Source organism: Canis lupus, chromosome 21 (genome assembly GCF_048164855.1).
Source record: "Canis lupus baileyi chromosome 21, mCanLup2.hap1, whole genome shotgun sequence".
Taxonomy (NCBI): domain Eukaryota; kingdom Metazoa; phylum Chordata; class Mammalia; order Carnivora; family Canidae; genus Canis; species Canis lupus.
The window spans coordinates 40,253,717-40,279,469 of record NC_132858.1 but is presented as its reverse complement, the minus strand read 5'-3'; the positions used below and the strand labels follow the sequence as shown (position 1 = coordinate 40,279,469).

Genomic DNA, 25,753 nt, shown 5'->3' with positions numbered 1-25,753 from the left:
TCCCACGGGCTGGCACGGTGGCTGTCCAAAAAGATTATGCTTGGGGCAGAGGTGGGGCTGTGTATGGAGGACATCTAATTAGTCCAGTTGATTCTATTCCTTCAGAGTTTTCCTCCACCTATTCTCATGTCAGGTGAAGAGGAGACTGTTTCCGGCTCATTGTTTGTTGAAGGATTTTTGAAACGAGGACGCTGACTTACAGCTGGTGTTCGTGTCCACAGAAGCCTGAGCGAGACACCGAAGTAACGCAACCACCTTCACTGAGGACTGGTTTGACAGATCAAGGTGGTGTGTCCGGCTTTGTCAGGTGGCAAGGTCAGGAAACCATTTGATTTTAACAGATGATTTAGGGCTCGTCATGTATTACTTTGTGTTGTTCGAGATGATTCTTCCTGTGTCAGGCTTGCCCTACAGTGGTTAGCTACCTCTGAGATGCCGAGTATCTCTGAAGAAATTCGGAGCTGGAGTCGATTTGGGGTAGATTTTTCATCAGTTTGTGGACGGGAGCTGAAGCTCTGACCAGGAAGGAAATCCTGCAGGGAGCAGTGGTGGAAAGAAGGGAAGGCCGAGGTAGGCGCCAGGGCAATTTGGGTCCCGGATGCCAGTGAGAATGTCACCTGGGAGGAGTAGAGGGCTGTCAAATCACAAAGGTCGAGGGGCCGCAGTGCCCGGGAGGGTGCTCCCAGCCACGGGCCCTCGGAGGTGCCGCGTCAGACACCCAGGAACGCTGCTTCGGAGAGCTCGTCCCTTCTGGGCAGTGCCGGCGGCGGCTTCACGGACTCCGCAGAGGTGGGCAGAGCACGTGGGTCACGGGGGAGCGTGTGCTGGGCCCGCGAGCCGGCGGCAGGGAGGCCGGACCCGGCTGGGACAAAGCCCACACTCGGCAGGACGGGGGCCACTGCACGGGCAACACGGTAAACTGAGGAAGGGCGGTCAGGGAGCCTGGGCCGCCGCCCGTCTGCGAGATGCTCCGCGGCCTGCAGGCAGCGCGGAGGCCCCCACGGCCTCTGGCCAGACTCAGGTGTATCGATGTCTTGAATAAAACCCTCCGTCCTCAGGCACAGATGCTCCTTAAACAGGGCGAGCCCTGCGCTCCGGGGAGGTGGTGGCGTGACCTCTGACCCCGTGGGACCGGCCAGGGCCCTGAAGGAGCAGCGAGCGAGGTCTCGGCGGTGTCAGGCCGAGGGGCTCGCCCGCCCGCACGGGAGGCCCTGACGCCGAGACCCGCCGAGACCCGCCGAGACCGTGGAAGGTTCGAGGCTCCCCCCGCCGCTGGACGCAGGACCACGCGACCCGTGCCTCCCAGTTCCGCAGGTGAGAGGTCCAGGCCCGGCTTCCTGGGCGCCGCCTGCCGCCCTCCCCCGCCTCGGAGCCCTCGTGAGCCCTCGTGGGTCCCCACGCTGGGCCCGCCCGGACACCCCAGGGTGCCCCCCCCCCCCCAGCCCCGAGCCGCCTGCAAAGATGCTTTGGCGCCCGGGCCGGTGTCCCTGGGGATTTTGGTGATGGGGATGCCACCCCCCCACCCCCACCCCCACCCCCCGCGGTCCCTCGGGGCCTGCGCAGGGAGGGGCGCTTCCATGGGGGGCCGCGGGGCGGGGGCGGGGGCGGGGAGCCCCGGGGAGCCCTGCAGGAAGGGGCGGCCACGGCCGGTCCTGCCGTCCGGCCCCGCCCCGGTGTTTGAGGGCAGGTGGGTGCACCAGGAGACTCCAAAGGAGCGTGAAAATGAGGCAAGGGAGGGACCAGTGCAAAAGGAAAAAACGGTTCGTGGGGAATCAGTGTTTGTAGCTGTCCCGTCCAACACGGCGGCCACGAGCACCTGTGCCTATTTAAATTTAAATAAATTAGAATTAAATAAACCTGCGCCTTCCCTCCCTCGGCCGCCCTAGCCCGGCTCAGGCGCAGTGGCTCCCGCGCAGCGGCTGTTCCTGGACGCGGCCCGCATGGGGCATTTGTGTCCCTGCATGGAGTTCCGCGGACTGCACGGGCCTCTAGCGATGCCGCAGACCCCTAACGCCGTCCCCTAGAACCCAAAGCCCCGTCCTGGTCCACCCAGTGGGTTCCGAGGCGGGAGTGCTTCTGCTGGGAGGTTTATGGGAAGCAGTGGAGGCGCTGCTGGCACTTGGTGGGGACCGGGGACGCCAGACGGGATGCAACCCAAAATTGTCCCGTTTGCAGGCAGACTTTTGAACGTCCTGAAATCTATTGATTACGACCTAAGCTTAGATCCCGAGTCCATTTAACACGTAAGCACAAACTGCTTCTTACCGTGCACCTAGTTATCCAGGAACACAAAAAGCTAGTCTTCGAAATCTAGTCGCTATTTCAGAAAATCTCTATACTGACGGCAACATTATGCTATTGCGTCGCCAGCACGCTGGCATCAGTTCGCTTCAGATTCACAGGGATTTTACATGCGGGTGCAATGATCTTACTAAATCATCATAATTTCTGGTATGGCTGGGGAATACTTGACTGAAGGGCTTCTACTTCTTCCTGGAGTTAGGATATTGTATTCATTTTTAAAAGTTATGAGTAAAGGTTGTATTAGCAACAGATTTTATTACAAGAGAGTCAAAGGGCCATTTGAAAACATTTATGTAGAAGGGGCTTCGGTTTGATAGCATGGAGAAGCAGCGTCAGGGATGGGCCCCTAACACTCCCCCACCCACCTTGCACCTGTTCCCTTGCTCCCTGTGCACCCCACACACACACACACCACCTCCGGCCCCCCTCCAGCCCAGCAAACAGGCTCCTGCTTTGCCCTCTCTCCCCGCCAGGCCTGGAACACTCCTTCCCGGTGCTTCTTCACTCTCTTCCCTTAGGTGTCAGCTCAGACATCCCAGCAGCCGTCCCCTGCACCCCCATCTGCGGTGGCCTCCCACGTCACCGTCACCCCCTGCCCAGGTCTGATGCTGCCTGTCCATCCCCACCGCCTCACCTGGCAGCAGGGACTTTGTCTCCTTCACCCCTACAGCCGACACCCCTAAACCCGACTGCTCAGGCAGTCACCCCCCGAAGGAAGGAAAGAAACCTAAGTCCCTTGGAGAACTCGAGGCACTGATAGGTAAGGATTATTTTTTTGAAGGTGGGAAAACCATTTTCTAGAAATGTGAAATGCAGAAAGACTTAGGACTTCGGCTGCTGTCAGCTTTCTTCTTTGTTAGATTAGACAACCCCATTTTGCAAGTTGCTTGTTCTCTTTGGGATTTAGCTCACGGATGATAGGGATGCTGCACAGGGAGCTTCGGGTTTTGCCCCGTCGGCCCCAGGAAGAGTTTGACAATCTCCTCGCTGCGCGGATCGGGCGGTTCCCTACAGAGGCCTCCGTTCCTCCGTGCGCTGTGCCAACTGGTTGTCACGGCATTAATTAAACTGCAAGAATAAAGGCATTGCATGTCATTTTCTATATTGGATGCCTTCATGTTATGGCCATATCTCCATGGAGAAATCCCTGTACATAAAGTGAAAACAAATGCCTGGTAATTTCACAAAAGCTCAATTGGGGTATTGTTAAGAGGAGAAATTGCAGCCTACTGAATGTGAACTCTGACGCCTGGATATATTTTGTAAATGTCTAGAGAAATATGAGTGGATCACATTCTTTATTTTCTAAATCATATTTTCACTTCCTTCCCCAAAAAACATCTGTGGCAATTTAAAGATGGTCACACCACTTCGTGGATATGATCCTCCGGATTCCTGTACCCCAGTGATAGACTATCAACTGCTGTGACATCAGAAAAATATACTGTCCGTGACTTTCATGCATAGGGAAAAAACTTGAGATATATTTTGGAGGTTCCCTGATATACATACACACCTTGTCAGGCATGCTGCATTTTAAGAAATATGGCTTTGGTAACAGCAGCATAATGAAATATAAAATAAAGTGCAAAAACCATGGCCTTGCTGTTCCCCAGCAGAAGAATAAAAGACTTTGGAAAGATAAGGCTTTATCTCCACATTCCAAAGGTCAACTCACTGGGCTTCTGTTAAACTACCATTGGCAAAAATTCCACAGAAGCTCTCTGGAAGCTTCCTCCAGAAAGAAACTGTGGACAGGGTTAGCAAAACACATAGGCCACCCCTCGTTAACCTGAGGGCGCAAGGGCAGCGTGAGAGCCTGGAAGGCAGGAGAGGAGTGGGACCCTGAAGCATAGACAAGACTAGTGCTCCTTGCACTGTCGCCACGTGTCCACCATGACATAGGGTAGGAATTAAGTGTTCGGAATTTTTATCACAGTTGGACAAAGTAACCATATTAACATTGAACCCAATAATAATATATTTTATTTATTAACTCAACTATTATGTGTGTGTTTTTAAATTTTATTTTTCTAGTAATTAATTTTTATTGTAACGTTTAAAAATATTAGTCCACTGCAGGTTGTAATTAAAAATCCTTCACTGCACAGGCACCTGGGTGGCACAGTCAGTGGAGCATCTGACTCTTGGTTTCCGCTCAGGTTGTGAACTCAGCATTGTGAGATGGAGCCCCATGTGGGGTTCTTTGCTCAGTGTGGAGTCTGCTTGAGATTCTCTCCCTCTGCCCCTCCCACTGGTTCTCTCTCTCTCTCTCTCAAATAAATGACTGAATCTGTAAAACAAAATCCTCACTGTAGATAATTTTAGAAGCACTGGTCAAAATCAATCTTGAATGTAAACAACTCTGTTGCCAAGGAGCGCACTCTTAGCGGAACTGAATTTAGAGCACTTGGAAGTACAGGTTGTTCTTGGGTTGTGTATTAAATGCATCCTGGAAAGTCTGAGTTATCAGTTGGGAGGTCAGATTATTTCGAAGTTAGCTAACTACCTTGGTTATGTGATTAGTTCATTCATTTAACAAATATGTATTGTTAAATATTCTAGATGCTTAGAATACATGAATGAATACATAGAGTGAATAAAACAGCAAAAAAAATGGAGGTGACATTCTAGTGGAAGGAGATGAATAGTAAACAATAAGCAGAATGAGCAAGAAAAGTACACAAATGTAGAGCAGTAAATCAGTGATAGAAAGGCACTAGGTAGGAGTACCAGCGTGCCCGAGGTGGTGTGTATGTGCATGTGTGTGTGTGTGTGTGTGTGTGTGTGTGTAATGAGGATAATTTAAAATACTGTGGTTAAGGGTAAGCCTCAATGAGAAGTGATATTTGAATAGAAGTTTGTACGTCATGTGGCTTTAGGGGGAAGAATGGTGCAGGCTGAGGGAAGAGCTAGTGCAAAGAGCTGGATTGTGATAGCTGGGAGGACAGGTCAGGGAGGAGCAGGGAACCCGGGTGGTCAAGGGGAGCAAGTAGGAGATGATGTCAGAGAGGGAATGGGAACCCAGACCTCCTAGGGCCACTGTGAGGACTTTGGCTTTTACTCTGAGTGAAACAGAAAGCCCATCATAGAGGGCCTTGAGTACTTTAAATGACCACCCAGGCTGCTGTGTTTAGGTAGAGTACGATGGGAGACCAGTTTGGAGGCTATTCCATGTGAGAGAGGATGATGGTTTGGTCTATGGTGGTAGTGAGAGAGGTGACGAGAGGTAGGTAGATTCTAGTTCTATTTTTAGGGTAGAACTGACAGGATTTCCTGACTTATGAAGACATAGCATGTAAGAGAAACAGAGAAATTTTTGGCCTCAAGTCCTTTTTTTTCTGCCATTATAACCTCAGAGCCATATTAGTTAAGCTATGATTTCTGATTTTTATTGGAAGTCTCAGCTAGAAGAAGAAAAAGGAGATTCTTTTGTAGGATCAATCTTCTGTCATCAGTGCCTAGATCCTGGTGATGGCTCAGGATGAGCCCAGAAGACCCTTACACACGTACTGTCTATTGGAGAGGTGTTGGGGCCTTTAGCATTCTGAAAGGTCTGTTCATCAGACATGCAACCAGAGAGCTACATTTTTTGAGTTTCAACCATACTCCTTCTGAAATTTAAACTTCAATTGGACTTAAAATCTGACCCCTTCAAAAATCTGCCTTTGATCATAGGGCCCTGAAATCAGCAAGCTTCTGCATTTAGCACCAGAGCAGCATGTGGTTTTAAAACAACCTCAGACAATGAGAAAAGGACAGTCTCTTCAATAAATTGTGCTGGGGAAACTTCTTTTGCACAGCCACATGCAAAAGAAAGAAACTGGATCACTGTCTTACACCATACACAAAAATCAACTCAAAATGGATTAAGTCTTAAATGTAGGACCTGAAACCATGAAGATCCTAGAAGACATAGGTGGTAAGCTCTCTGACATTGGTGTTGGGAATGCTTTTTTGGATTTGACGCCAAAGGCAAAAATACACAAGTGGGACTACGTCAAACTAAAAAGCTTCTACGGAGCAAAGGAAACCATCAACAAGATGAAAAGGCAACCTGCTGGTCATGATCCCAGGGTCCTGGGATCAAGTTCCACAGCAGGCTCCTGACAGGAAGCATGCTTCTTCCTCTGCCTAAGTCTCTGCCTCTCTCTTGGTGTCTGTCATGAATAAATAAATAAAATCTTAAAAAAAAAAAAAAAGAAAAGGCAACCTACTGAATGAGAGAAAATATTTGCAAATTATATCTGATAAGGGATTAACATCCAAAATATATAGAGAACCTATATAGCTAAATAACAAAAAACCAAACAGTCTGATTAAAATAGGAGAGGACCTGAATAGATGTTTTTCTGAAGAAGAGAGAGATGGCCAACAGGTACATGAAAAGATGCTCAATATCATCATTTATCAGAGAAATGCAAATTAAATTAGATATCACCTCACACCTATTAGAATGGCTATTATCAAAAAGACAAGAGATAAAAGAATACTGGTGAGGGGATATAGAGAAAAGAGAACCCTTGTGTACTGGTGGGAATGTTAATTGGTACAGCCATTATGAAAAACAGTATGGAGTTTCCTCTAAAAATTAAAGTAAAGCTGCCATATGATCCAGCAATTCCACTTCCAGGTATTTATCTGAAAAAAAAAAAAAAAAAAAACACTAACTCAAAAAGATGTATTCACTTCACATTCATTGCAGCATTATTCACAATAGCCAAGATATGGAAACAACCTAAGTGTCCATTAATGATGAATAGATAAACAAATGTGATACATATCCAATACATATGCTTTATCCTTTATATATATTTTTATATATTTATATATTTTTATTACTTTATCCAATATATGTATAAATATGTATATGTATAATATACATATATATAATATCCTTTATATATAATACACACATATACATAATGGAGTATTATTGACTATGAAAAAAGAATGAAATCTTGCTATTAACAACAACATGAGTGGACTTTGAGGACATTATGCTAAGTGACATAAGTCAGGCTGAGAAAGACGAATACCATATCATCTCACTTATATGTAGAATCTAAAAAATAAAATCTCATAGATACAGAGAACAGGCTAGTGGTATGTACAACATGGCAATTATAGTTAATAATGCTGTATTGCATATTTGAAAGTTACTAAGAGTAGATCTTAGTAAGATCTTAAAAGCTCTCAAAAGATCTTAGTAAGATCTTAAAATCTCTCATCCCCCCCCAAAAAAAGGTTCTGTAACTATGTATGGTGATGGATGTCAACTAGACTTATTGTGGTGATCATTTCACCACACGTATAAATATCAAGTCATTATGTTGTATGCTTGAAACTAATATAAGTCACTAATACATCAATTAAAAAAATTTTAGTGTAAAAAATTAAAAACAGAATCCCATCCAGAAGAGGTAAAGACACACGTCACCCAAGTTGCTGTGCTAGATCTTGCACCAAGCCCTTCCCATACGCATTCCACGGAGTGCAGCCTAAGAGGCCTGCATTACTACCCAAGTGACAGACCGGTGAAGAGGCTTTGGTTTAAGCAACTTGCCTACTGCCACCCAGCTTGTTGATGCAGCCAGGGTTTAAACTCAGATGGTTTCATCCAGAGCCCTTTGATGTTCACCATCTCACTCCTCTGCCTCTTAACACAACCTAACACTTGCCAAATGGCGGTCCCATTCTGTCCTCTGGAACACCAACATCCCCCCGTGGAAAATCCCACGTAGGAGGGACCAGGACTATCTCTTCCAATTTCTATAGTTTACCAATGCTGGGCATTCATCTTGTCTGGATTGAACTTCAGCCAGTTCATTTTCAGCCAAGTCTCCAATTTAAGCAGCCAGTGGGTAAAATACAAAAACCACCCCGTTGGAATCAGATGAAAAAGAAATACAGGCTGGGAATTCTTGGCATAATGATGAAGCAGGAGGCCCAGGTCCCTTGCTGGTGTTTCAAATGGTCTCCTATTGACACTGAACAGGGAGGATCCCTCCGGCAGGAGACACAAGAGCAGCATCCCCTCGGTGGACGAGCCATCACCACAAACCACCTTTCGGGTTTTTGGAGAGAAGGCTGTATTGGCTGGAGCCAAAACAAAACAAAGAACTCTATCCACTCCACCTCGGCCCCCGAAATTGAATGGCACTTGGCGGTGGTAAAGGAGCACGGTAGATATTAAATCACCCACACTCAGTTGGATTGGCCACAGGATTTGAGGGAAGCCATTAAAGAATTAGTTGAAATGGTTTAGCCATTTCATCCCTTGTGTTTAGCCTGCACTCACGTCTATCCTTCCTTTTATCTTTCCTTTTCACCTGCTCAGCCCTCAGCCACCAGTGGTGCTGCAACCCACGACCCCCAAGGAAGCCCACCCGGGGGTGGATGCACACAACACATGAGCAGAGAACACAGAGGCTTCAGGCCTTTGTCTCCTCTCACCCCGGAACCTGGGGTCAGTCAGAAGGGAAGGATCCAGAACATGTGGGGTAGGGGGTGGTGGAGAACCTGCAGATCCTCATGAGAGGAGACCAAGGAAGATGGGAGAGTTGAGAGAAAGGGAAAGTAGAGGAGAACAGGGTCGGGAGTGGGCGGTGGAAAAACTAGAAGGGAGATGAGGATGGAATTAGCTGAAAGGGAAGGGAAGGCCCTCCAGCATTTTCCGAACAATGCTGTTATGTCCTCCTACTCTTTCGTCAAGAGAGAATTTCATAAGACGTATGAAGACGTGTCTGGAGAGCCTCTTTAATCTACACACTGAACCCCAGTGGGACGGAACCCCGTTTACTTGGAGCCCCACTGCCTTCCTTCAGAGAACCGCTAACAGGCACCTGCCACCATCTGTGTGCAGGTATATGTCTCCCCACCCCCTCCCCCCGCAAGGACTGAAAGGCTGTCAAGCCCGGGGTGGTCTCTAATAGGTCTTTATAGTCCCTGCCCTTAATGTGATTCCCGCCTCATGGCAGGTACTTAATAAATAATAAATGAAAAACCGAAGTCCCATAAAAGCCAAATCATTGGGCAGACACAGAATACATCCTGTGTTATACCAAATAAAGAAAGTTCCAGGGGCACCTGGGTGGCGCAGTTGGTTGAGCACCCGACTCTCTGTTTCCGCTCAGGTGAAGCCCCTGTCCTGAGATCAAGCCCTGTCTGCGGCTCTGCACACTCAGCTCAGAGTCTGCTTGAGTTTCTCTCACTCCTGCCCTCCCCGGTCCCCTCCCCATAAATAAATAAGTCTTTAAAAAAAAGAAAGAAGAGTTCCAAAACAGACACAACTAATCTGAGGATGGGAGTCAGGATTGCCTTTGAGTAAGTGTGATAAATGGGAAGGGGTAGAAAGGGCCTCTGGAGAGGGGGAATGTTCTATGCCTTGATCTGGGTGGTAGTTGTTTTGTGCTTCCTTTGTGAAAATTATTGAGCTATACACTTGTGATCTGTGCAGTTTTCCATTTATCTGTTATGCATGCTTCAATCAAAAGTTCACTAAAAGAAAAAAAGGAAAAATCAAATAATTAGCTGCTCCAGAGAGACCCTATCAAAAGCAATTGATGTGGATGAGCGATTCAAATTCTACAATGAGCTGTTTCTCCTTTCTTTTGCTGAGTATGAATTAAAATGGCTTGCAAATTATATGACCAGCCTCACTAGCACTTCCCAAACATAATTACTCAGTAGCCTATCTTATTGCAGTGCCGATCAATCATTGATCCTTAATGAGTCAACAAAAAGAAATGCATCCATATGTACGTACAAATTATAATCTAACTAAGGACCTCTATAGTCCCATGTTTTATATTGTTGATTCCCCAAAATGTTGTTCCACTGGAGGTGAACAAAAAAGACTTCTCTGCATCGCTAAGCTTTCAGGATGTCAGACACTGAAAAGTGAATTGTGCCTCTGATTAATTGATTTTAATAATAATAATTTTATTTATATAGAGACCTTGCCAAGGTATTCGGGGAGCTGTAAAGCAACCCATAATCCATGATTAAAGCATTATACAGGCAATATATAACAAGCCTCCCTCCTAAAGGAAAACAAAGGGAAGAGATGGATGGTACTGAGATATGAAGTTGCAGGAGAGGGAACAAGCTGTAGATTCGGTGTGGAAGGGGTGATAAATGCTTCATTAGGGAAGAAGGGGAGTTTCCTGGATTTGGCGCAGGAGTGTAATTTAGCAGAGCTGGATGGAAACAGTGGCCTGTGGGGAGTCAGCCCTAGCCCTGCAGAGATGTGTGCGCTTCCTCCCCCCTGAGCCTGGTGGAGGCAATGCAGATAATCATCACATCTTTCCTGCCCGCTACATCCTACCTGGGAGTGGGATTTTTTCATAATGATCCAAATAGCAGAAGTTAAGGAAATATGTATAAATTATTCCTCACTTCTTGACATTGGCGAAAGATCTAGATAATTTTCTCTTTATCGAAAGGTCCCAAACTAAGTCCTGGAAAATATAAATGCATGCGGAAGTCACTGTGAAGGTGCATAAGTGTCAAAGTTCTGAGAGGACAACAGCAGGAGCAGAGAATTAGGAATAATTTTTGGGAACTTCCTTCCTGGGCAGCCCCTTCTCCACCCCCACGCACATCCCCTTCCCTGCCTGCAGCCCACCACGCAGCTGCCCCTGCCGACCCTGCCACATGACCTCTCCTGGCACTGACACCACAGCTCCTCGGTTGGTTAGACTTGTTAGTTTCTGGCTTTCTTTTACTATGACTTGTAACCATGCAAGGACAGTTAAAAAGTTGTGGAAAGGGGATCCCTGGGGGGCTCAGCAGTTTAGCACCTGCCTTCGGCCCAGGGCGTGATCCTGGAGACTGGAGATCAAGTCCCATGTCTGTGTCTCTGCCTCTCTCCCTCTCTCTGTCTGTGTCTCTCATGAATTAAAAAAAAAAAACTGTGGAAAGCAGAGAAAGATCTAAAGAAGTATTTAAAAATTATCCCTAGTGCAACCACCCAAAGCCAACTGCTTTTGAGATTTTCTGAAATATTGTATTCAAGTGTGTGTGTGTGTGTGTGTGTGTGTGTGTGTGTGTGATGTGTACACAAGGAATATGTCTCTGTGGATATGTAAATTGTCAGTGGTTATTTCTAGGTGGTGGAACAATTGTTGATTTTCACTTTTATCTCTCTACCTTTATATAATATTGGGAAAAATTACATGTGGCCATCTTTTCATTAAGATCAAGGAAAAAATAATAAAGTAATAAAACAGGTGAAGCCGGTTATTTCTCTGTTGGGATTTGTCACCTGGTAGGAAATGTCATGCAGTCCATCTTTTTCAGATGTGATGATGTGAACAAATATGACTTCTAGAAAGGTGACATAGCAGATGCCGAAACAATATTTTTGAGCAAAAGGTGACGGCCTAGTTCTACTCCATTTGGGGAGTAGATACAAAGTCTACTTTGTATTGAGTTTAGTCACGCAGGTAACAAGAAAAGGAAGACTCACTGTAGAAAGAGTAAAAGTAATTAACAAAAAACGACCAAGTGATGAGATGGAAGATTATCAGTGACATAGCCTCGCTAGCAAGGTGATGTGTGTGATTAAACAGAAAGAGAGATTCACTGAAGGCAATTTTCCTCCAGCCAGAGCCAGGGCAGGGAATTCCCTGTGGCTCAATTAGTTTCACCTAATCCTTGGGCAAATAAAATAAAACCTTTATCTTATGCTGGGTAGATACAGTGACTAATATGGACCCAATAGACTATGATGTGGTCTGTAATGCAATTAAAAAATTTTTAATCCGTCTTTTGTTTCACGTTATTCTTATCTAGGTTGGCTATGCGGTCATGTGCCTTTGTGTGATGAGAGCTAGAGAGATGTGGTGGCAGGGGAGGAAGGGGAGCCAGAGTTTACTGGGAATCCTTGGGCAATGAGTGATTGATTAGTGGGTGAGGAGTCAAGTGAGAGCTAGTGCCCTGGATTGAATAAAAGAGTTTCCATTATTCAGTGAGCACTGGGGAAGGACGGGGAGGGACTGCATGGAAGGCTGCCATGAGTCCAAGAGAAAAGCAACTTTCTGGGAAAAAAGCAGACATTAGGGCAAAGAAGGCAACTGTATTCTACCCACGGAGCAAAAAATTAGACATTACAGAGGAGAGAGGGTAAGAAATGAATCTAGGCAGATTGTAGAATTTTAACACTATGCATATTTTGCTTTTGTGGCTCTATTTTGGCTTCAATATTTGCCCTTCTCCTGATTGCTGATTACACAATCATCAATTTTATAGATTGTTATGTGGGAGACGAGGGATTTTTTTTAAGCCTGTGACTGATGCTACAGGATTGCTCAGTTTTATCTCCTTGCGTGTTTGTATGTCCCTGCAGTGTGTGGATGGGAGACTCCTACAGAAGAAAGAAAACGGGGAAGAATGTAAGCTTCTCTGTCACTCAGAGTGGGGTGGCCTCTGGGTCATAGCGGAGGTTATCAGGCAACAAACTGAAGTGCGAGCCTTGGATTACTCTGTGGTGATAGGACTGTCTTTCTCTGGACAGTGTTGCAGGCTGGGAGCTACGACTGATTTGTGAAATCAGCTGGGTGGATTGCTCAGCATTTTTACAAAATCAAAGAAATAGAATAGAAACTACCCGAATGCATTGCATGTAGTAACGGTTTCATTTAAAAAATTGTCATTTCATGCACACGCGTGTGCACAATATAAAATGTATATTTTATGTGGGTCAGAGTGAAAAAAAAAAGGTTCAAAGCTACTGTCATAGAGTACAGTTTTTAATAATACAGGTTTAAAGGTTTGGAAGCAAAATAATCACAGGTTTAAAGGTTTGGAATCACAGGTTTAAAGGTTTGGAAGCAAAATAAATATATAATTAAAAATAAATAATAAATAAATAAATAAATAAATAATAAATACATAAATAAATGTTTGGGAGCATTAACATCCCAAGTCTTTGGGCAAGTGTATTTTATTATAATAATTTTCCATAAGGATTCTGTAGCAAGGAGAGTTAAGGCATGAATTGTTTCAAAGTAGGCTAAATAACTTTTTTTCTCTCTCTCTTTTTTAAAAGATTATATTTATTTATTTGAGAGAGAGAGAGATAACGAGCAGGATGGAGAGGGAGAAGCAGGCTCCCCACTAAGCAGGAAGCTGGATGCAGGACTCGATCCCAGGACCCTGGGATCATGACCGGAGCCGAAGGCAGATGCTTAACCGACTGAGCTACCCAGGGGCCCCAAGAATGTTCTCAGAAACTGCACGTAGGCAGCAGGGAGCAGTAGACAGCAGCTCTTTCTGCCCACGGGTCCTGTCCCTGTGCTTTAATAAACCTACCATTTTGCACCAAAATAGAGAGAGAGAGAGAGAGAGAGAGAGAGAGAGAGAAACTGCACAAGACCAGCCAGTGCAGCCTTTCAGTACAAAAGGTGAGGGTGAACGTATCTGTGTGAGTGGTTATTTGACTTAACACCTGTTCCCCTTGGAAGCCCAACCCCATTAGATCTACATACGTTCAACTTGTAGTGATTTAGGATAATACCGGGGAGGCCGGAGGACCAGAGAACACAAAATATTAGATAAGAAAAATATCACTCTCATTTGTTTTGGAATATGCTACTTGAATTTTCTTACAAGACTTACTTCCCTTCCTCCCTTTCCTACAGAGTTGTGATAAAGTGAGTTTCCTCCTCTGCACCCAGACTCCGACAGTGGACAGAAGTAGGTGACTCAGAAACAAACCGAGTGCTGCAAGTTGCCACTCAGGTTACATTTCACCTCCTGTGGTCCAGAGAGTAGCTGTGTCCTAAGAGATTTTGCAGCTGGCACAATTCACGTTTAGGACATAGACGTTTGGATATTATGTCTTCTATTGCATAGCATTTGCCGTAGGGAAAAATTGAATTTGTCTAAGCAAGGGTGAGTCCTGTTGAAGATGGATTTGTCTTGGAAGTTCCAAAAGATTTTTATTATTAGGAAATTTTACGCCTAAGACTGTCTTGCTGTGGAGTGACGAGGGTAGACAGCATCGTATCTCAGTATTCACACACACGCTCACCCAAGTTGATCTGTATGCTCCCTCCCACCCCCCGCCTCCCACCCCTGTGCCCGACTCCCCCTCCTCCATGCCCTGGACCCCTGCCACTTTCCCAGGACATGACCCAAGAGCTTGGTGTAGAATGAGTCAACACAGATCTAGATGTAAAAAAAATAAATTATTTCAGTAATGATGTATTTTAACTTTATTTTAAGACACTTTTAAAAAATCTATACTTAAAAAAGATTAAAAAATAAAAAATAATAAATCTATACTTGAAATTCCCTGGAGGGTGAAAAAAAAAAGAGGCAGCAGTCAGTGAGGATGAGATAGAAGTGAGTGATGAGGAGGCACAGAGGAGGAGAAAGAGCAGCGAAAACAAAATCAGTTGCAAGGGTTTGGCACCAAACTCATAAGGAAGCATTTTTAAATCTTTTTCTTTGACACTATTGCTAACTGAAGTCCCAGGCAATCAGGCTTCTGTAAAGTAGCATTTTAAGAGCTTCCACCAACAGATGGAAGTGAGGTTGGTGCATTTTGAATTTTCATTCGCTGAAAACTCATCTTTAGTCTGTTTCTCACTTAGTTGCCGGAGCTATGTAGTACTCTCTTTAATAATTAGCAATCAGATTTCTTCAAAAGGAAAAAAAAATCCCTGGCAAAATTATCTTTTTTTTTTTTAAATAAAAAAGTTGCTGATTAAAGAGCACTAGTTCTCGGTAAGAGTGCTGTAGATTACTTGGCAGCCCACATCTTTATTCATGAACACCCTTTGAAATTCAGTTTTGCATGTATTTAATGTATTTTTTCTTCAAAATGAATGAAGTTATTTAAAAATGAGAATAAATACCCCACATTTAGTCCTTTGAAACAATTAAGATAGTTAAAAGTGATTGTCCTTGAAAAACCTCTTTTCTTAGAAAAAGCTTATTGGCTATCATCTAAAAGTCACTCTTTGGAAGTTTTAAAAATATTAAACATAGTCTCTATCAAAACCCTCGCTGTCCTTTTTTGAGAAATTGACAATCTGATATTAAAATTCATTTGGAAATACAGGGAGCCCAGAATAGCCAAAACAATCTTGAAAAAGAAGAGCATGGTTGGAGAACACAGGACACACACTTAACAATTTCAAAACTTACTGCAAAGCTACAATAATCAAGACTAGCATAAAATTAGCATCTGTTTAGACATAGAGATCAATGAATAGTACTTAGAGTCCAGAAACAAACCCACACATTTATGGTCAACTGCTTTTGACAAGGGTGCCAAGAGAATTCAGTAGGGAAAGAATAGTCTTTTCAGCAAATAATGCTGGGACAACTGGATATCCACGTGCAGAAGAATGAAGTCTGACCCCTACTTCACACTGTATACAAAAATTGGTCCAAAATTAATCCTAGACCTAAACAGAAGAACAAAAACTATGAAATCTTTAAAAGAAAAACATAGAGGCAAATCTTTGTGACTTTGAATTAGGCAGTCATTTTGTAAGTGTCACAGCAAAAGGACAAATAACAAAAGAAAAACTAAGTTTATTGAGTGTCATCAAAATTGAAAATTTTGAGCTTCAGAGGATAGAGTCAAGAAAGTGTAACTACACCTCACAAAATGGGAGAAAATATTTGCAGATCATATAGCTGATAAGGGTCTGATATCCAGAATATGTAAAGAACACTCACAACTCAACAATAAGAAAATAACCTAATCGTACAATGAACAAAGACTTTGAATAGAGCATTCTCCAGAGAAGATACATAAATGGTCAATAAGTACAGGAAAAGATTTTCAGCATCATCATTATTAGGTAAATACACATCAAAACCACTTTACATATGTTAAGATAACTATGATCTGAAGGATGGACAATCATAAGTGTTGGTGAAGACGTGGAGGAACTGGAATGCCCACATAACGCTGGTGGGTATGTAAAATGGTTTGGCTGCTTTGGAAAACAGTTTGGAAGTTCCCCCAAATATACACAGAGTTATCATATGTCCCAGTAATTACACTCCTAAGTCCAGACTCAGAGAAGTTGAAAACATACATCCACAGAAAAATTTGTACATTAATATTCTTTTTTTGTACATTAATATTCAATAGTGACATTATTCATAAAAGCCAGAAACTAGAACCAACCTCAATGTCCCTGGATAAACACAACATATATCCATACGACGGAGTCATATTCAGCTATGAAAAGAAAAGGAGCGCTTGCTCATACATCCTACTACATGGATCAACCTTGAAACCATTGTACTGAGACAAGCCAAATATAAAGGCCGCCTTCTATGTGACTCTATTTATATGAAATGCTCAGAATAGGCAAGTCCACAGAGAGTAGATTAGTAGTTGGTGGGAGGGGGGTGGGAGGGAATGAAGAGTGACTGCTAATGAGTCAGGGATTTCCTGAAGGGGTGAAAGTATTCCGGAATTAGATCATCATGATGGGATATACAGATCCCACTAAATTGTGCACTACAAAAAGATTAATTTTATGGAATGTGAATTATATCTCAATAAAAAACAAAAACAAAAAAAGACCTTTAAGGGGACAATTGAGGGAATTTAGACATGATCTAAATATGAGACAGTATTAGGGAATAATTGCTAATTTTTGTAGGGTAAGAATGATACGTCTATAAAAGAAAATGTCATTATTTTTCATTGATGAATTCTGTAATATTTAGGGATAAAGTTTATGATGTTTGCAACTTATTTTCAAATGGCTTGGCAAAAGAGAAATATCTTTATACAGGTATGAATAAACCAAAGTCAACAAAATATTAACAATGGTACAATCTACGTGGTGGGCATCTGAGTGTCCCCGTACTCTTTACTTTATTTGAAAGTTTCATAAAGTAAAACTGAGGAAAAAAAGAACAAAAGGTAAGTCCCCCAAAGTTTCATCATTTGTCACATCATAAATAGTCCTTGGTGGGTTGATAATGAGAATCAAGAGGTAATTTGCAAAAGGCTATAAAGATTTCAATGGTTTTATTTAAAAACTCTGCATTTTGAGAGATTGGAGTGGCCATCACGAATGAATTGTGACATCATTTTATGCTAAGTCAATTTTCTACCCTCATTCTTTTCTTTCACAAGCTTATGACATACTTTACTTTTCTATTCAAATTCTAGAAAATCTCAGGGCCGCTTAGGGTCAGATGATGAATAGTTAGCCCTAATTATTTTGATGGCTAACTTTATTTTCCAAGTTGCTGGTGGAAAAATATTCATCAGGGCGGTCTTCCAAGAGTAGAAACAGAAATGTTCGACTCAGCTGGACACTCACATCCTGGGACTCCTGAAATATTTCCTTCTCTTGACTAGAGGCCAGCTGTGATTTTCTCTTTCTTTCTTTTTCTTTTTTTTCTTTTCTTTTTAAAAAAAATTTTTTAAAAGATTGTATTTATTTATTCATGAGAGACACAGAGAGAGAGAGAGAGGCAGAGACATAGGCAGAGGGAGAAGCAGGCTTCCCGTGAGGAGCCCCATGTGGGACTCAATCCCAGGACCCTGGGATCACGACCTGAGCAGGTGCCCGGTTTCCTCTTTCTGAAAGAAGCCTCTCCAATTCCTCCTGCTGGTTGGCCGGGCCTCTCAGATTTCCCTTTGGTTCAGTGGCTGAGCAACCCAGTGAGACAGTGATGGGTCAGAGATGGCACTGCAAGGCAGCACTTGGGCAACATTGGGTTCCTTGTAAGCCCCTGTCTCTCATGTCTCCTTCCTGGGGTGTGTTCTTATTCTTTCTTTCCATTCCTAAAAATACAGTCCTGAGACGAGAACTGAAATTCATTCAAGTAAGATACAAAGAATTGATAAGACTTTAAATGTCTCCTTTCCTTAGATCAGTAGCAACTCAACCGAGCAAAGTCTTAGACTAAAGAGTGAAACTCAAACCATGGAATCTACAGTGATACGATCCTGCAAGAGGAGGAAGTCTTTTCTGGCCAGCTTAGTTTCCTTGCCCATCTCAGCACACTTCTTACTTACATCTAAAGCCAGCGTGGGCCCTGGGGGCCACTGGTCCCTATCTGCAGTTGGCATTAGGTGTTGCCTTCTTGGTGACAACTTGATATTTCTCTGAAATGAAGTGGTAATTTCATTTCCCGTTCCTTGTTCAAAGATGCCCAATGCACAAACTTCATCTAACAGGTTTCCACCAATAATTAGCACTCCGTGGGAAATCAGACACAGGGGACCGAATAGTCTGGAGGAAAAAGCCTCTATCCCTTGAGCTCTTCTTTTAACAAAAAGTTGACACATTCTTAGGCAGGGAAGGCGGAGAGGAAGGGGAGAGGAAAAACTTAATGTGCAACTTTCCTGCCGGCGCAGGGGATAGATTGGGTAAGCATTGGGATTCACCAGAATCTGGTTTTTTAATCATCTCGAGAAAGCACCTTATAAATTTAACATGAACTTAGAAAGGCTCTTGCAAGGAGAACCAGGTAGCACGAGTGTTAGTCTTGCTGATTTACAGCTGGAAGAGCAGACCCTGAACGTACTGTAGACGTGACCATATCCTAGCAAACCCCGCGGCTCCAGTGTGGTCTCCGTGTGGATCATTGACTGACTCTCCTGATACTAAGGACATCAGAATATGAACATTTCTTTTTTCAGGCGCTAACAGAGACAGACCCCATACGCTGCTGTAAACGCCAAAATACTGTCATCAATCATCCAGAATAACTGGGACCACGATAAAAGTTCATTTGGATCCAGGTCATAGAAGTATTTAAAGTCAGAAAATTGAAATCATTGGTTAGAGGTACCAACGGTCATGAGGAGTTCCTGCAAGCTTCGGTGTCCGAAGATACTGCTTTTTAAAAGAAACCCACGTCTTAGAATAGTTGTTAAATCACAACTGGGACACTTTCCGTGCTAATTTCTTCCAAGTAATGATAACGCCTTACCCGTAGTCCGTGTTCTACTCCGAATAAGGCCGCAGAGTGCAACGATTAAGGATACTGACGTCGCTAATTACTACCTGTGTGGCCTTGGCTAAGCTTCTTAGCCTCTCTGTGCCTTGCTTTCTTCATAGTTAAAATGGGAATAGGAGTAGAGCCTACCTCCTAAGGTTGTTGTGTTGGGCTGAGCTCGTTGGACAGTACAACACTTGCAGTGGGGTCTGACGTACAGTAAGGCCTTCGTAACCCTTAGCTCTTAATACTGTTTTCTTTTTCATACCCTACATCCATTTGTCATTCACAATAAGCCGCATTAAAGTATAATGGTGTGGCCAGAGAGACAACTAGTTTAGGAAGAGAGACAGCTTACTGATTTATGGAACCCAAGGAGACTGGACACCCTGAACTTTGGGAAGATTCCAGGTGTATCTCACGCTTAGGACCTCTGGAATCAGGACCTGAAGGCCCCTCAGGACATGTTTTGTTTTTCATTCCTGCCCCTTCTCTGAGATAAGCTTAATTTGCCTCTCACTGCAGACTGACTTTCCTTCCATGCAATGTAACAGCTTCCAATTTCCAGTCAGGCTTAGCTCTAACAGCCTCTAACACTGATGAAGAAATGACTGTTTCTTTATCTGTTCCCAGGTTCAAAATCGTGGAGAAGTATCCTGATTCCTAGAGATTCATGGGGACCAACAGATGGAGTCCAGGAAGTAGGGTTTATACAAACGTGAGTGTCCTATTAGATATTCCCATGATGATGGGGTGGGGGGGATGGGAGGTGGTGAGTGAGGCAAGTTCAAGAACATCAGAGTTGGGGAAAGTGAGAAGTTGATATGCACTATACCCAGAAAGAATTTTTTTTTAAGATTTATTTATTTATTTGAGGAGGGAGGGCAGAGGGAGAGGTAGAGAATTTCTCAAGCAAACTCAAAGTGGGCATGGAGCCTGACACGGGGTTCAATCCCAGTACCCTGAGGACCCCTCAGATCACGACCTGAGCCGAAATCAAGAGCCCGACGTTGAACTGACTGAGCCACCCAGGCACTCCTACTCAGAAAGATTCTTAAAATGTTATCGTTGTTACAATCTACATATTATAAATATATATACATATATGTTTATATATGTATATATATACATATTATAAATAAACATATACATATTATAAATATACATATTATACATATTATAAATTCACCCTTTTAAGATGTACAATTTGGTGAGGCTTAGTATATTCACAAAGTTGTGTAACCATCACTGCTGTCTAATTCCAGAACATTTTTCTCACCTCCCAAAGAACCCCCTCACCCACAAGTGGTTTCTCCTCATTCCCCCCTCTCCTGGCCCCAGCAACCACGAAGCCATTTTCTATCTCTATGGATTTACCTGGTCTGGACATTTCATATAAATGGTATCCTACAATAATGTTTAATAATGTTCTTAATCTTAAGATTAAGATTAATGTTCTTAATGTTTTTAAGACTCATCCATGTTGCAGCATGGATCAATACTTTATTCTTTGTGGTAGCCTAATACTAGTCCACTGAAAGGGTATACAACATTTTGTTTGTCCATCTGTCAGTTGATGAGCATTTGGGTTCATTCCACTTTCAGACTATTATAAATACTGTTGCTATGAGCATTTAAGTACAAGTTTTTGTGTGGATATGTGTTTTCATCCTCTTCATTCTATACCTAGGAGTTTAATTACTGGGACATATGGGAATTCTATGTTTAATATCTTGAAGAACTGCCAAACTGTTTTCCAAAGCAACTGAGCCAGTTTTTACATTCTCACAAGCAATATATGGGGTTCTAGTTTCTCCACATCTTCAACACTTGTGACTGTCCATCTTTTTTATTATAGCCATCCTAACCTGCGGTAATAATGTTGACCATCTTTTCACGTGCTTATTGTCCGTTTGTATATTATTTTTTGGAGGACTTTCTATTTAAATCCTGTGCTCATTTTAAAAATTGGATTTAAAAAATCCAATTTTTTATTGGATCCAAGCCAATCTTTTTATTGCTGACTTGTAAGAGTTTTTTTTTTTTAATATGCTCTGGATACGAGGCTTTTATTAGATACACGATTTACAAATATTTTCTCCCATTCTGTGGGCTGTTTTTCACTTTCATGATAGTGCCCTTTGAAGTATAAGTTTTTAATTTTGAGGACATCCAATCATTTTCTTTCTTTTGGTGTCATATCTAAGAAGCAGTGGTCAGTCCAAGGTCACAAAGATTTACCCTTACGTGTTTTTTTTAAGAGTTTCATAGTTTCAACATTGAACTTTTACTAAGTAAAAATGTGAGTCAATTTTTGTATATGGTATGAGGTGGGAATCGAACTTCATTCTTTGTATGTGAATACCTAATGTCTCAGCACTGTGTGTTGAAAAAACTATTCTTTCCTGTGTTGAACTATTTTGGCATCCTTGTCAAAATCAATTGACTGTAAAAATATGGGTTTATTCTCTATTCTCAGTTCTATTCCATTGGTCTCTATGTCTATGTCTTATGTCTATACTTGACTACTGTAGTTTTGCAATACTGTTTAAAATGGGAAGTGTGCATATTCTAACCTTACTCTTTTTTTTTTCAAAATTGCTTTAGAAGTCAGATAAGATTTTAATAAGAGTTACGTTGAATCTGGAGGAGAATTGCCATCGTGACACTATTAAGTGTCACAATCCATGAATATAGGATGACTTTCTCTTTACTTAGATCTTTTTTCTTGCCTGATTTCCATGGTAAGTTAGATCATCAACCATATTCTGTAGATTGGAAAACTGAGATTCAGGGAAGTTACTAGCTTCTTAATTTTTCTGTATACTTAGGTGGCTTGGGTTTTAATCCTGATTCTGATAATAGCTTCCTGTGTGTCCTGGACCTGTTTACCATCTATAAACTGTACATATTGAGCAAAGCAAGTCAATGAATATATAATTTAAATACAAGTGATAAGTGTATTACTATGAAGGATATGAACGGGGTGCTATGATGGGAGGATACCCGTGTATGTATTGGGGGCAGGGTCCAATTTAGAAAGGGTTGCTAGGACCGGCTTCTAACATTTCAGCTACATCCTAGAGAACATTTCAGAGGATACTTTCATTTGAAGTTTCTTGCAGGCAGGATGAAGGCTCAAAGACAGGAAGGAGTTTTACTGTATCTGCCACTAGACTGAAACTTGGTAAAGGCCAGGGAGCAATGAGCTTTGATTCATCAGTGAATCGCCAGAGCCTAACACTGTACCTGGAATATTGTATGTGTTCAGAAAATTGAATGAATGGATGACTGAGTGGATTTATAAATCAGGTAATATATAAGGTTCTTTGAGCTCTGACAGTCTACCCTTTTCAGTGATTAAAGCTAAGTTTCTGACTTTAAATTTACTGTGGCTAATAAGTTCATCTGGTTTGTTTCGTTCCACACAACAGGGTTTTTTTTAGCCTCTATGTGTTATCTCTGAGTTCTGGTTCTGTTAGGCTGTACTGTCATTCAAGGACCTCCCTTTGTAGGGTTTTGGGAATGAATTTGGCCTTCTGTACTTGAGATAGAGTTGGTGAGGGCTGAGAGAGTGGGTCGTGTGGTGTTTTGGGGTAAGGGGACAGAAGGAAGCACAGGGAAGATGGTCACAACCTTAGTCCTTGGTGTCAAGTATAATTGTTCCAGTCCAGCTGCTTTTTTTTCACCCTTCTTTGTCTGTCATCGGCCAGTGTCCTAACCTAACATTACAGTTTATTACCAGTCTTAGGAACTGATCCCTGGCTCACTGACATTTTCCAATGTCCCACCATGTTTGTGAATGAAGAAATCAGTGCTCCCAGAGTGTCTTTCTGGTGAATACCTCATCCCTGACCCAGACCATAAATGTTAAGTATCAATAAGTACCTCCAGGTTGCTTTCCAGAATCATTGGACCAATTGTGGGCAAGGAATCCTCTTTCCCAACATCAGCAGCAGCACTTAATGACACTTTTTTAATATTTTCCATTCTAATGTACAAAAAATTATCTCATTGTTGTTATGTTTAGCATATTGCTGCCCACGACTAAAGTTGAGGATCTTTCCATGTATTTAATAACCATCTGGTTTCTCCATTGGCTAAATTATCTTTTTTTTTCTTGATAATTTGAAAAGTTTTTGTATTTTCTAGACATTAATACTTGTTGGTTTCTTGCAAATATCTTATTTCCCCTCCATGGAAAATTTGACCGACAGTGCCTTTCATTTAGGAAGAATCTTTATTTTACTGTACTTTAATCCATCCATTTTCCTCTTACGATTTGGGTTTTTTATGTTTGGTTTCTGATACTCACCTTCTTCCCACTGCTCCAATATCGCAAAGATATTCTTCTATATTTTATCTTATTATTTTATTATTATTATTTTTAAAGATTTTATTTATATATGTGAGAAAGAATGCACAAGGGGGCAGAGGGAGAGGGAGAAGCAGACTTCCTGCTGAGCAGGGAGTGACTCTGGACTTGATCCCAGAACACTGGGACCATGACCTGAACTGAAGGCAGACACTTAACCAACTGAGCCACTCAAGTGCCCTCATCTTATCCTATTATTTAATTGACTCTGTATCTTTAATCACATTGGAGCTTATTATTTTGTAGTCAGTATTGAATAGTTACTTCTCAATACTCATTCTCCTCTGTTCTTTAGGAGCCTCAATTTTAGTTGGGCATATTGCTACCCACAATAAAGACATTTTCCAGATTTCTTTACAGTTAAGTGAGGCCACATGACTTAGTCCTCAGCAATTAGATATAATCAAAAGTATGTGAAAGACTCCTGGGAAGACTCTTTAAAATGGAGGAGACATGTCCCTTCTTTTCTCCCTTTGAATCTTTCTGTCTCCACCCTGGACTGCTAAAATGACACTGGAGTATCAGTAGCTGTATTGAGCCATAGAAGGATCTTGAGGTTGGATGCCACATGCTGAGGATGGCAGATCAGTAAATTAGAAAGGCTTTGGTGAAATTACAGAGTTCCAGTACCAGCCCTGCATCCTACTTCTGGATTTCTCTTATAGGAGAGAGAAATAGTTTATGCCTTATTTAACACTGTCACTTTTTTTTGGTGGCGGAGAGTAATATATAGACAGCTAAATCTACAGCCCTAATGTTAACTAACATAGTATAGAGAGCCAATCTTATTTTTCTCCATATAGTGAGCCTGTTCTTCCATTCCCATTTGCTAAATGACTCATTCTTTTCCTACTGGTTGTGATATTATCTAGATCATGTATTAAGTTCTTATATTCATGAATCTATCTGTTGGTAGGATCTCAATTATTAGATCTTGCCTATGCTTGTTTTTCTCCAACAGTATCTAAAGGTCATCAGAAAATATGTGTTCCTGTGAAGAAGATAGGAACTTTGGCATACTATCATTTCCTCCTCCCTGTCCCCTTCCCCTTCCCTACCCTATGGGTATCAGCTAAGATTTTAGTTCCAGATTATTATGGATATACTTTTTGTAATTTGTCTTGGGCAAGGCTTAACTAAACAAGAGTAAATCCTAATATATTCTTTATTCATCCTTTCATTTCATACCTTGTTGCTTCTTCCTGTATTAATTTCTCTTCTTGTTGGAGTGCAGAGTCCAAGAGGTCTTTCAAAATGTTGGCATGGTAAACTTTCTGAGACATACTTGAGAATATGTTTATTCCAATTACATTTAAATGATAGATTAATTAATATAAAGCTCAAGATTAAAAATTGCTTTCTTTTAGTACTTTAGTATATAATGAGATTATATATCTATCTTCTATACAATTTTGCTGTTGAGAAATCTGGTTTTCTTGTTCTTCGATGTTCTAAAATTTCACTATAATGTGTTTAGAATAGGCTTTTTTCTTCTGGGCTCTAAATCAGCATTAACAATGTTGTCATTCTGGAGTCTTAGATTTTTTTTTTTTAAGGGGATGTATAGGGGGCAGAGGAAGAGAGAGAATCTTGAGCAGGCTTCTTGCCCCCATGTGAGCTTGACACAGGGCTTGATCTCACAATCTTGAGATCACAACCAGAGTAGAAATCAAGAGTCAGATGCAGTCACACCCACTGCACCACCCATGCCCCCTTTAGGGGTTTCTTTAGTTCGGGGAGACTTTTGGGCATTATTTCCTAAAAACATTCTTGTTTTCACTTAACCCTTATCTTCATCTGGGACTGCCAGCAGATGGAAACTAACATGTTTTTCATGTCTTTTAACTTCTCTTTCATTCTCCTAAACTTTTTACCCCATCCAAATAACTTCAAGACGAGTCCCTTGACCTGATCTTCCAGCTCACTAATTTGCTCTTTGACTATAATCATTCTGCTATTAAGCCCATCTGTTGTATTATTCTCCATCACAATATATTCTATTGCCTATTTTTCATAATTATTTTCTTCTGTATCATATTTCCCATATTCCTCTTTATATCTCTAAATATTATTTACTTATTTGTTTAAAAATCTTTTAGTTACATAAATTCTCCTTTTTTTCTTTTGAGGGCAAGA

At 42.1% G+C, this 25,753-nt stretch overlaps 1 protein-coding gene across 1 annotated transcript in view; it reads left to right on the top strand.

Annotated features, from left to right (window-relative positions):
* Positions 1-25,753, top strand: part of ORC5 (origin recognition complex subunit 5) — a 131,880-nt gene that overhangs the window by 94,899 nt on the left and 11,228 nt on the right. Inside the window, exons 14-15 of the transcript XR_012014162.1 lie at positions 134-1,314; positions 19,876-19,960. The gene's annotated coding sequence lies outside the window, so the exon portion shown is untranslated. The remainder of the gene's footprint in view (positions 1-133; positions 1,315-19,875; positions 19,961-25,753) is intronic.